Source organism: Panthera onca, chromosome X (genome assembly GCF_046562875.1).
Source record: "Panthera onca isolate mPanOnc1 chromosome X, mPanOnc1 haplotype 2, whole genome shotgun sequence".
Lineage (NCBI taxonomy): Eukaryota > Metazoa > Chordata > Mammalia > Carnivora > Felidae > Panthera > Panthera onca.
Window position 1 is genome coordinate 46,783,476 of NC_138357.1, and position 12,125 is coordinate 46,795,600.

The window sequence follows — 12,125 nt, forward strand, 5'->3', positions numbered from 1 at the left end:
TTATGGAGGGGCTGTTAAAATTGCTATAATAAACCCTATGGTGTGGACATGCAAGTGAGTACCTGAGGTGGGGTCAAAGACAATGTCATGAAGGAGAAATGTTCAAGGAACTGAAGAAGTCAGTGTGTCAGAATGGTTGCTCTTGAACTCACCAGGAATTAAGACAGTACTATTTCATTGAGAGTGACTGTGCTCCAGGAGTTAAAATCTTCAAGAAATCAAGAGAGATGGGAAAATGAAATTTGGTAGATGACAAAAATAAAGGCTAGTTTTGGTGACAAGCTGCCAACAGCTGACAGTTTTCAAGGATGTGGGAAAGGAATTGTCTAAAGGCAATAATGAGAAGCAAGAAAGACATTTACTCAAACTTCAGGCTCTGTGGTACAATGGTGGTGGGAGAGAAAAGTCATATACTACTCTTGAATGGGCTTGAGTGGGCTTCAGGGGACAAAGGGTCCTCAGGTGGAGAGCCTGGTTTCTGTTAGGGGAAGACAATAAGGACACATTTAGAGAAGAAATTGAGGATATGGGGGAATTACTGAGAGTGCATTATGTTTTAGAAGTAGGGAAGGGGTGTGAGAAGTGAACTAGAGAAGGGATATGGTCATAGCTTTATGGAGGTTAAAATGAGGGAGTTGAGGGGTGACAGTAAATATACCCAAATGTTAAAAACATTCAACTCTGAGTTGTGGAAACACTGGTGGTTATTATATTTAATGCCTGTGACATTGTAGGTACTCAATAAATATTATTTGTTGAATGAGGATGGCTTTCTCCTTTAAAGATTTCTCCAGCAAACATACAAATCTCTCAAATTAATATGAAGTGCTACAAAACTCTCAAACTAACATGAAGTCCTACAAAAGCATAGAAAACAAAACGAATGGAGAGAGGTGGGGAGGGCTTGAAAAATCCTTGTGGAGAAAGTGGGTGCTGATCCATGTAGATCTCTACCACCACACATGAGTCATATGGAAAATATGGGATGCAAGCTAATGACATAGTCCTATCTCCATATTACCTTAATGCTCTAAGATTCTGGAGGAGTTTCAAGAAAATGACTTTGAACAGTTAGTCCTTTAAATTAATACTGGATTCTCACTTTTATCCCCCATCATGGACACTGGGTGGTGCTGCTGTACAAAATTTCTGCTCTATCATGGCTGTATTACTGCAATCTCTAGACCATTATTTATCTAGTGTCTCCTGTTGGGCCAAGAGAGTGCTATGGATTGGGGAGATAAAGATGAATAGCCTCAGTTGGATTCTCCTGTGATTACCCTAAACTGATTACTACCATGTTCAGTGGCTGAAAAAACTGAAAATGTGACTTTTACATAGGAGAGCACCTCTGTCACAGAAATGTCCAGCTATGGGGGTGAATGACTCTGAACTGCCCACCCTCTCAATGAGCGCCCCTCCTCCAAGGCCTAGACAAGGATTAGAACAGACACAACTGAGCATTGCTTCCAAACCATTGTTTGGTTATCACAGTGTACTTAGGCTTTATGGCTGGCTATATAAAGCCCAGAGAGCCTAATTACAGCTCCTTCAGCTTGGATCTCCCAGTTCCAGACGTTGAAAGCCAACTGGACAATAAGTGTCTGCTTACTATAGAGGCCCCTGAAAGGGCGGGCCTATGCCGGCCGACTCCATCTTGTTCTGTGTTCTCCACCTTGAGTGATTATGTCCCCGACATGACCCCTTTTCCGGGAAAATCACAGAAACCTCAGACTGCGCCTCCTCCCCTTGAGTAACCTCCCGCTCACCCGTTCAAACTTTCTGATCAAAACACGCCCAGCGACCTGCGTAACAGGACTCCGACCCTTCCCCAGCCAATCAGCTGAGGCCACAGCCATTACCTCACCAACTGCCCCTAGACTCCTATAAAACCTTTGTGCTTTTGAAACTCGCTCTCTCTCCCTGGTATCTCACCGCTGCATCGGTGCAGGTAGGGGATTGAGCTCGAGCTAGCTCGAATAAAGGTTCTTTTGCTTTTGCATCGGACTCGGCTCCCTGGTGGTCTTTGGGGATCACGAATTCTGGGCATAACATTTGGGGGCTCGGCCCGGGATCCCCAAGACCCCCGAGGGACCCCCGACCCGGAGAGCCTGACTGGCCACGGTTAGTGTCTGTCTGTTTGTTCTGTCTTTTCTGTGTGAGCTCACTTCTGGAGTTCTGGTAGTGCCCGACGCGGTCTAAGTGGACGCACTGGAGGACCACGGACCGGGAGTTTCGGAAGACGTTCCGATTCTCCCTTCTGGAGGGACGTGGAATCCCCTCAAAGGTCTGAGACGAGGCGGGTCGCTCCCGCTGGTCGGCGTGAGGCCGTCGTCTTTGGAGGGACGTGGAATCCCCTCATCGGTTTTGGAGGGACGTGGAATCCCCTCATCGGTTTTGGAGGGACGTGGAATCCCCTCAAATGTCTAAGCTAGCTTTCAGTTTTTCTTCCATGGAGTTGGAAGATTTTCTAGGGGCCCTCTGTTTGTCTGTTTTTGTGTTTCTCTGTTTTGTTCTGTGGACTTACTGGACGGACGTTATGGGACAGACTCAGACTACTCCTCTAAGTATTATGATTGATCACTTTAAGGATGTGAGGGGAAGAGCTAACAACCTCAGTGTGGAAGTCCGAAAGGGTCGGTGGCAGTTTTTTTGTTCTAGCGAGTGGCCAACTTTCAATGTCGGATGGCCACCAGAGGGGACCTTCGACCTCCCTACCATCCACCGAGTCAGGAGTATCATCTCTCAGCCTAAGACGGGCCATCTTGATCAGCTCCCTTACATTATCACTTGGCAGGACCTCGTAGAAGACCCACCCTCTTGGCTTAAGCCCTTCCTAGCCCCGCTCCCTCCGGAGCCAAAACCCATTCTTGCTTTGCAGGGGACAAAGAAGAAGAAAAGTCTTATCCAGCCTTCAGCACCCCTCTACCCTGTCCTACAGGGGGGTACTGAAGAAGAATTAATTTTTCCTCCCTCGTATAACCCCTCTAGGATGCTGGAAGAACACCATCCTCCCCCTCCGGGGGAAGCAGACGCTGTTCCGAGAGCGGGAGGCGGAAACGCTCCAGTGGGAAGCCCGCCCTTCACCAGACAAAGGGCTCAGAGGGAGCAATCCGCCTCCGCCGCCGACTCCACTATTCTGCCCCTGCGAGCCACCGGACCCCCAGACGCAGAGGCGAACCAGCCCCATCACTATTGGCCTTTCGCCACTAGTGATCTCTACAATTGGAAAGCTCAGAATCCTAAGTTTTCCGAGAAACCGGCAGGGCTTATTGATTTATTAGACTCTGTTCTTTTTACCCATCAGCCCACGTGGGACGATTGCCAGCAGCTTTTGCAGGTCCTGTTCACCACTGAAGAAAGAGAAAGAATCGTCAACGAGGCCCGAAAACTAGTTCCGGGCACAGATGGGAGTCCCACCACCAACCAGGCTCAGATAGATGCCTCCTTCCCCTTAACTCGGCCCCAGTGGGATTTCAACATGGCAGAAGGTAAGGAGAGGCTCCGGGTCTACCGCCAGACTCTAATGGGGGGTCTCCGAATGGCTGCTAGAAAGCCAACCAATTTGGCCAAGGTAGGAAATGTACAACAGGGAAAAGATGAATCTCTGGCTGCCTTTTTAGAACGGATCATGGAGGCATTCCGTACCTATACCCTCATGGATCCAGAGGCTCCGGAAAGCAAGGCAGCTGTTATCATGGCCTTTGTAAACCAATCGGCCATAGACATTAGGAGAAAATTACAGAAAATAGATAGACTAGGAGAAAAAAGTCTGCAGGACTTACTGGTGGTAGCCGAAAAGGTATATAATAACCGGGAGCTTCCTGAGGACAAGCAGGCTCGCGCCATGGCGGCTGCCAGCAGTAAGCAGACTCGAGACCTGGCCAGAATACTACTAGCTACCACTGCTGACTCCCCTGAGGAACGAGACCGCCGTCTCCGGCAGCTGGCAGACGACGCAAGAAAAGGTAAAAGAACCACCAAGGGGGGGAAGCAGAGGCTGCAGAAGGATCAGTGCGCATACTGCAAGGAGATAGGGCATTGGGCCCGAGATTGTCTGAAAAGGGCCGGCGGGAAAGGAAGCAAGACTGATCGAGTAAAAGTCCTAGAGCTAGATGAACTAAGTGATTAGGGGAGTCAGGGTTCGGACCCTCTCCCCAAACCCAGGGTAACTCTTAAAGTGGAGGGGACCCCTGTTGACTTCCTTGTCGACACCGGAGCACAACATTCGGTCCTCCACACCCCACAAGGAAAACTAGCCAGCAAGAAGTCCTGGGTACAAGGGGCAACTGGTATGAGCCAGTATTCATGGACTACCCGAAGAACAGTAGATTTGGGAACGGGCCGGGTATCCCACTCCTTTATGGTAATACCAGAATGCCCCTACCCGCTGTTAGGACGGGACTTACTGACCAAGATTGGAGCTCAGATAACTTTCAGACAAGGGGGGGCCTCAGGTCACCGATGGCAAGGGCCACCCCATCCAGGTCCTGACCATGAAACTGGAGGATGAATACCTCCTCCACCAGGAGGCGCTCCCGAGAGAGGATAATATAGACAGATGGCTACAAGAATTCCCCTCGGTTTGGGCAGAGACTGGGGGGGAGATGGGACTAGCCGCTCATAGGACCCCAGTCCTGGTAGAGCTCAAGCCAGGAGAGAGTCCGGTAAGGATCAAACAATACCCCATGTCACAGGAGGCCCGAAAGGGGATCCAGCCACACATCCGGAGACTACGAAGCCTAGGGGTACTAGTTCCTTGCCAGTCTGCCTGGAACACCCCCTTACTGCCGGTCAAAAAGGCTCACACAAATGACTACCGACCGGTACAAGACCTCCAGGAAGTAAATAAGAGGGTCGCGGACATACACCCAACTGTTCCCAACCCATATACTCTCTTGAGCTCCTTGGCGCCCTCCAGGGTCTGGTATACTGTACTAGATTTAAAGGAAGCCTTCTTCAGTCTGCCGCTGGCACCCCAGAGCCAACCCCTGTTCGCCTTCAAGTGGCATGATCCGGAGGAGGGCTACAGTGGGCAACTCACCTGGACACGGCTACCTCAGGGATTCAAAAATTCACCCACCATCTTCGACGAGGCACTACACGAGGACCTGGGTGAGTACAGAAGGGAGCACCCTGGACTCACCCTCCTACAGTACGTAGATGACATCCTGATTGCTGCCGACACGGCCAAAGACTGTGAGCGAGGGACCCAGGACCTGCTGGCTACCCTGGGGGCTTTAGGGTACCGGGCATCCGCGAAGAAGGCTCAGATATGCAGGGAGAGGGTAAGTTACCTGGGATATATCCTGGAGGGCGGACAGCGGCGGTTATCAGATGCCAGAAAAGAAACTGTCCTAAAGATCCCTACTCCCACCTCCCGAAGAGAAGTGAGGGAATTCCTAGGATCAGCCGGCTACTGCCGCCTCTGGGTTCCAGGTTTTGCTGAGATCGCCAGGCCCCTATATGAAGCTACCAAAGAGGGGAAAACATTTAAATGGACTGAAAAAGAAGAAATTGCCTTTAATCGGTTAAAAAAGGCCCTCCTAAGTGCCCCAGCCCTGGGCCTACCAGACATTACAAAACCCTTCCACCTCTTTGTAGACGAACATAAGGGAATAGCAAAAGAGGTTCTAACTCAAGCCTTAGGCCCCTGGAACCGCCCAGTGGCTTACCTGTCTAAGAAACTAGACCCAGTGGCTGCCGGCTGGCCGCCATGCCTAAGAATTATTGCGGCAACAGCACTCCTAGTCAAGGATGCAGACAAACTGACCCTAGGACAGGAGATCTGGATCACGACCCCACACGCCATTGAAGGGGTCCTGAAACAGCCTCCTGATAGATGGATGAGCAATACACGTATGACTCATTACCAGAGCCTCCTACTCAACCCTCCACGAGTGCGGTTCCACCCCAGTGCAGCCCTCAATCCTGCAACCCTGCTGCCCGACCCTGACCTAGGTGCTCCACTACATGACTGTGCGGGAATCCTGGAACAAGTACATGGATTCCAGATGGACCTGACCGACCAGCCCCTCCCCGATGCCGAGGCTACTTGGTTCACTGATGGCAGCAGCTTTGTGCGAGACGGATACAGGTATGCGGGTGCAGCGGTGGTCACCGAAACGGACACCGTATGGGCGGAGGCTCTACCCTCCGGAACGTCAGCCCAGCAAGCGGAGCTCATAGCCCTCACCAAGGCGCTGATGCTGGGAGCTGGAAAACGGCTTAACATCTACACAGACAGCCGTTATGCATTTGCCACAGCTCATATTCATGGGGCAATTTATCAGGAGAGGGGGTTACTGACGGCAGAAGGACGGACTATAAAAAATAAGCAGGAGATACTTAACCTGCTTACGGCCTTATGGCTTCCTGCCAAGCTAGCCATTATCCACTGCCAAGGGCACCAAAAAGCTGATAACCCAGTAGCTAGAGGTAATCGAAAGGCTGACCAGGCAGCCAAGGCAGTAGCCCTTACTCCAGTCCCCACCATGACCATACAACTACCGGACCCAGGAGACCCAGTTTTACCAGACCAGCCCAAATACTCCCAGGAGGAGTTACAGCGGATCAAGAAACTCCCCATGGCCCAGGAGATAAAGGGATGGTGGTATACACCTAACAAGGAGCTCGTGCTGCCAGACCGGCTCGGAGTCTCAATATTAGAGCACATGCATCGGTCTACTCACATGGGGGACGAAAATTAAAAGACTTAATCCGACATGCCGGAATCAAGATTCACCAACAGGACACCAAAATAGAGCAAGTTGTATCTGCCTGCAAGACCTGCCAACTCACCAACGCGAAAGCCACATCAAATAAAAAAGGAACCAGGCTCAGAGGCACCAGACCGGGAGCCCAATGGGAAGTCGACTTCACTGAAGTCAAACCAGGAAAGTATGGTTATAAATATCTTTTAGTATTTAGAGACACCTTCTCTGGCTGGGTGGAGGCATACCCAACCAAGCATGAAACGGCTCAGACGGTGGCTAAGAAGCTACTAGAAGACATCTTACCCAGGTATGGTTTTCCTGCCATGGTAGGATCAGACAATGGACCAGCTTTTATCTCTCAGGTAACACAGGCAGTAGCCAAGGCGGTGGGGGCAAACTGGAAATTACATTGTGCTTATAGGCCCCAGAGCTCAGGACAGGTAGAGAGAATGAATAGAACCCTAAAAGAGACCCTTACCAAATTAACCAGGGAGACTGGCGGGGACTGGGTGACTCTCCTACCGTACGCCCTTTACCGGGTTAGAAATACTCCTTACACTCTGGGTTTTACTCCCTACGAGATCATGTTTGGCAGGCCACCCCCTGTTATTCCCAGCCTTCGAGCTGAACTTCTTGCAGAGTTTAAAGATCAAGAACTTTTTCTTTCCTTGAGAGGGCTCCAGAGGGCGCACGAGGACATTTGGCCGCGCCTCCGTGCCATCTACGAGGCTGGCCCGACCCCGACACCTCATCAGTACAAGCCGGGAGACTGGGTCTATGTCAAGAGGCACCACCGAGAGACTCTCGAGCCGCGCTGGAAGGGACCCTACATTGTAGTACTGACAACCCCCACCGCTCTCAAAGTAGACGGCATCGCGACCTGCGTCCATCACACCCACGTTCGGCCAGCGGACCCCTCCTCGATCCGGAAGGACTTCGTCACGCGATGGGCCATCAGTCGGGACCAACACAACCCGCTCAAGCTCAAGCTCAAGCTACAGCGCATTCGACCCGCCTAATATTGGTAACTCTGTTAACTCTGCTTGTCATTGCTCATGCTACCAGGAGTCCCCACACCCCCCAAAACATCACCTGGCAGATCATAGATACCAGCTCAGGGACAATACTTAATTAGACCTCCCAGAGCCACCCCAGGGACACATGCTTCCCAGAACTTAGCGTAAACCTCCAAACTCTGTTCCCCTTGTCACCATAAATGCAGCCGGTCCCATGATTGGGTCCGTAAGTTACATGACAAGGGGGGAATGAAAGGGCGGGCCTACGCCGACTACGACTCCATCTTGTTCTGTGTTCTCCACCTTGAGTGACTATGTCCCCGACATGACCCCTTTTCCGGGAAAATCACAGAAACCTCAGACTGCGCCTCCTCCCCTTGAGTAACCTCCCGCTCACCCGTTCAAACTTTCTGATCAAAACACGCCCAGAGACCTGCGTAACAGGACTCCGATCCTTCCCCAGCCAATCGGCCGAGGCCACGACCCTTCCCCAGCCAATCGGCTGAGGCCACAGCCATTACCTCACCAACTGCCCCTAGACCCCTATAAAACCTTTGTGCTTTTGAGACTCGCTCTCTCTCCCTGGTATCTCACCACTGCGTCGGTGCAGGTAGGGGATTGAGCTCGAGCTAGCTCGAATAAAGGTTCTTTTGCTTTTGCATCGGACTCGGCTCCCTGGTGGTCTTTGGGGATCACGAATTCTGGGCATAACAGCCCCAATTATCTTGGAGGGGTGAATAAACTTGGAATAAAGGAAAGTGAAATCTTCAGCACGAACATAGAAGGAGAGGCGGAAGAGGCAGGCAGGCTATTCCTCACGGAATGGGAGAAGGCCTGGACGGGGTCTGGCGAGGCAGCTTGGGTATAACGTCACCAAGACACTGTTGCAGGGCCGAGGTTCAGAGTAGAGAGGAGACAGTGAGGGACAGCCACTTTACTGAAAGAAGAAAGTGGGGGGAAGGGCGAAGAGGCGGGCCTGGGACCTCCCAGCCAATCAGAAAGGTCTGGGGCGGGGTCTGCTCCGTGATTTATAATTTCAGGGTTCCGCGCAGGAACATTAACCTCATACTGAGTGCGGAGAGGCGTTGGTCTAGCTGTAGGTCTTTCACCGGTTTTCAAGCCTTTAGGTGAGGACGTGTGGCCCCCCGGAGCCAGAAGACTATAGGGACAGGAGGGTGCAGCAGCTGCGCGGCGGGAGGTGTCGGTCTTTCGGTAACTGGAGGGGCCAGGTTGGAGCTGGCATTTGTAACTTTGCCTCCTGGCGAGTCCGCGCCTTTGTTTTCTGTGGCGCCGCCTTCTGCGCGTTGCCGAGTCCTCCCCAGGTAGGTCCTTGGAAGGCCCGAGGGGGCGACCGCTATAGCTGCAAGGCCACAGGTGGGGAGAGGGGCGGGTCCGCTGTGGCTGCAGGCCGAGCCCAGAGGAGGAGGAGGAGTTTGGGGGCTCCCTGGAATGGGCCATCTGGGGCTGGCCCTTCGCGCTCTCTCCTCCTGTGACCAAAAGGTAGGCTGCGCGCCTGACAAGGATGATAGTTATTTTAAAATGTAAGAAAACTTTTCCTGACAAAATGCCCCACGCGCCCAGCCCTTTATGATTTGTTAGCCCCTATTTCCCTACCTCTGGAGATTGGCGTCTGACCACTTGTCAAAGGAGGGTTTTAGGGTGACGTCGACGGAAGGGAGGCATATTCAGGACTTCTTGCTGCTTGGGGGCCTCTCCATTCTACTCTGGGCACTAGACGTGCCTTACCCCACCAGGGTGGGGCCAGGCGCATGCTTGAGAGCTCTATTTTCAGGTCGCTGGGGTCTCCTGTTGTCTCTTACCGTACAAAACCAAAATGGTCACAGGGCATCTCATCTCCTAACCTCTCCCTTTGCAGAGAAAACATGGTGAAATAAAAATCAATTCTATTTGTTTACCCCATTCTGCTGAAGGCCTTGGTATGATCCTAATCAGCTGTGCCTTCCTACATTTACAAACCAGTGTCATAAGGAGTTATTATGAGACATGTAATTAGTTATGACTGGATTAAATCCCCTCCCTCTCTTGTTGTGACTCCTTAATCTATCTCTGGGCAGATAAAATGGAAAGAAACTAGTACAATTTATGCCAACCCTTTTTGTGTGCTTATTCCTACTCCCCAAGAAAAATGCCCCCCAAAATTAATTGAATGCAAAGTGAAGTTGCTCAAATTACTGCTATCTCCTGTCACAAAATCATTAGCTGGTTAAACACAGTCCTTATTTTTCTTTTAACTCTATATGGAGGTACTTCTGTCACCTCCATTTGACCCCAGCTGTAATCGAAAAGAATTAGACATTTTGACTCTGGATTTTAGAGCATCTTGGTTTCTATTGCATCCTGATTTAATGGCTTTTACTACCTAACACAAATGGGGCAGTGATGTGTAATTTAGAGTATTCTAATAAAAACATGGCTTTTCTAAGATATGTGCTGTTGTCTTGAAAATCAGCCGGTAAAATATACATTGATATTAAATATGAGAATTTTTGGCTGTGATTCCTTAGTATGACAATAGCTCTGTGTATTTTAATGTAATTTTTTTTAGTTTTTCTTTTAGTCAAGATGAGTAATAAGCCAGACTTGTCTGAAGTGGAGAAGTTTGGTCAAAACTGAAGAAAACTAACACTAAAAAAAATACTCTCCCTTCAAAGGAAAGTAAGTCATGGATGGGGCTGGGGGTTTCTAATGGAGAAAAACAATGGTGAACATTGATAGTCTCAGTAAATAAACTCTTCTAGTAAATTTTGCCACTAAGTAAGAAATAATTATAGTATCACTGTATTTAATGCAACAGTTAAAAATACCAAATAGTTGTCTTCTTACTTGAATTATACAAATGGTTCTCACATGATAGACCCAAGAAGTAATGGGGGAATAAAAAACTAATTTCTTGTTGAAAATTACTAAAAATATCTTTACAATCAATCTTGGAATGTTAGACTTAGTACTAGAAAAATCTTTGTTTTGTCCACTTAATGGTTATTAGGCATTTTCTGCATCTAGCCATTTGGGCCAGGATTTCATTCCTAGAAAACCACACAAACTGCAGTGTTGGCTTTCTCTACCTGATGACAAAATAAGGCAGAGAACAAGTTTAGATCTTGGGTGCACTCAAGGCTCCCAGACTCAAGGGATCAGGTTTGCCCTTGGGAGTTTTAGCCTGATAGAGAAACTCCAAACATATTCACAAAATTGAGGGACATTTTTTGCCATGTCAGTGTTACTTGAGTTTCACAGTTAGTCATAATTGTCTAAAGGGTATAACTTACTAATTACATAGTGATAGTTAAACCTGAGGAAAATGCTTCACTTCTTTAGTCTCAGAATAATCTATGGAAAAAATGGCAACAGCATAAATCTCCCTCTCAAATGGAAAAAAAAAAACAGTTGATGTAAATTCTAGTGAATGTTCAGGTGGTTAACATTCATGCATGCACAACACACACACTCACATACACATATACACACACGCTTGAACGGGGATTTGTGGTTAGTGCCTTGGCCTTCTAAATTTAAAGCAGATATGGCAGCCTTCAATAACTTGGCAAAGAACTCTTGGAAGAAAACTGAACTTCTAGAAATATACCTTCTTAATGATTTGTTGTGTTTGTTTTTTCCCCTAGCTATCCAACAAGAGAAAGAGTGTGTTCAAACATCATACAATGTGGATCTCCTCCCAACAGAAAATTTCAACATTGCTTTAGTGTCTTAGTTTGGGGCTTGTTTTTTGCAAACTTATGTGTTTGTAGAGATTTTAGGCATCTTCTGATGTCTTCCCATCCATATTCCCTAGCCAAGAAGTCAGGGGAAGCCAGTGTTCCCTTTTTTTAAACTTTCCATTGGTACATACGTTCCAGTTGGCAGATGCTGTTAATAATCTTACCATTGATGACATTTCTGTGTGTAGTCCTTGCACCCCCAAAGGTTAAACTACTTTTAACTTTCTATAGTGGCTGTATTTGTTGTTCCATAATATTCATGAAGTGGCATACATTTGCACCTTCTCAGTTTATTTTCATTTCTAATGTAGCGATAAAATAATAAATATAATCATTGTGTTGAGACTCCAGTGGTCCATTCTTGGTGGTCTTCTAAGTAATGAAAGTACAACAAAGGTACTCTTTACAGCCAAACAAAATAGTTTAAGGAAAGCCACTTTGGGAGATTGGTCAGAGGGATAAGGCTCTCCTTTGTCCGGGTCCAGTGGATTCTGAGTTGAGAATGCTATATGCTTTTCCATGAGTTAGAATCATGATTCTCCCATGAGAACCTTGGGAGAGGAGGTAACGTGGACTAGCCTTCTTATGTAGGAGGTGAGAAAATGACAACACAGGGTCTGAAGTGAACTTCTAAAGTGAATAGGGCTGAGATG

At 48.7% G+C, this 12,125-nt stretch overlaps 1 long non-coding RNA gene across 1 annotated transcript; it reads left to right on the forward strand.

The window, feature by feature from the left end:
• The first annotated feature begins 8,781 nt into the window (after positions 1-8,781).
• On the forward strand, positions 8,782-11,806 carry LOC145713550 (uncharacterized). Its single transcript, XR_014136632.1, has 3 exons — positions 8,782-8,859; positions 10,299-10,408; positions 11,377-11,806. It is a non-coding gene; the product is annotated as an uncharacterized LOC145713550 (long non-coding RNA).
• The last annotated feature ends 319 nt before the right edge of the window (positions 11,807-12,125 follow it).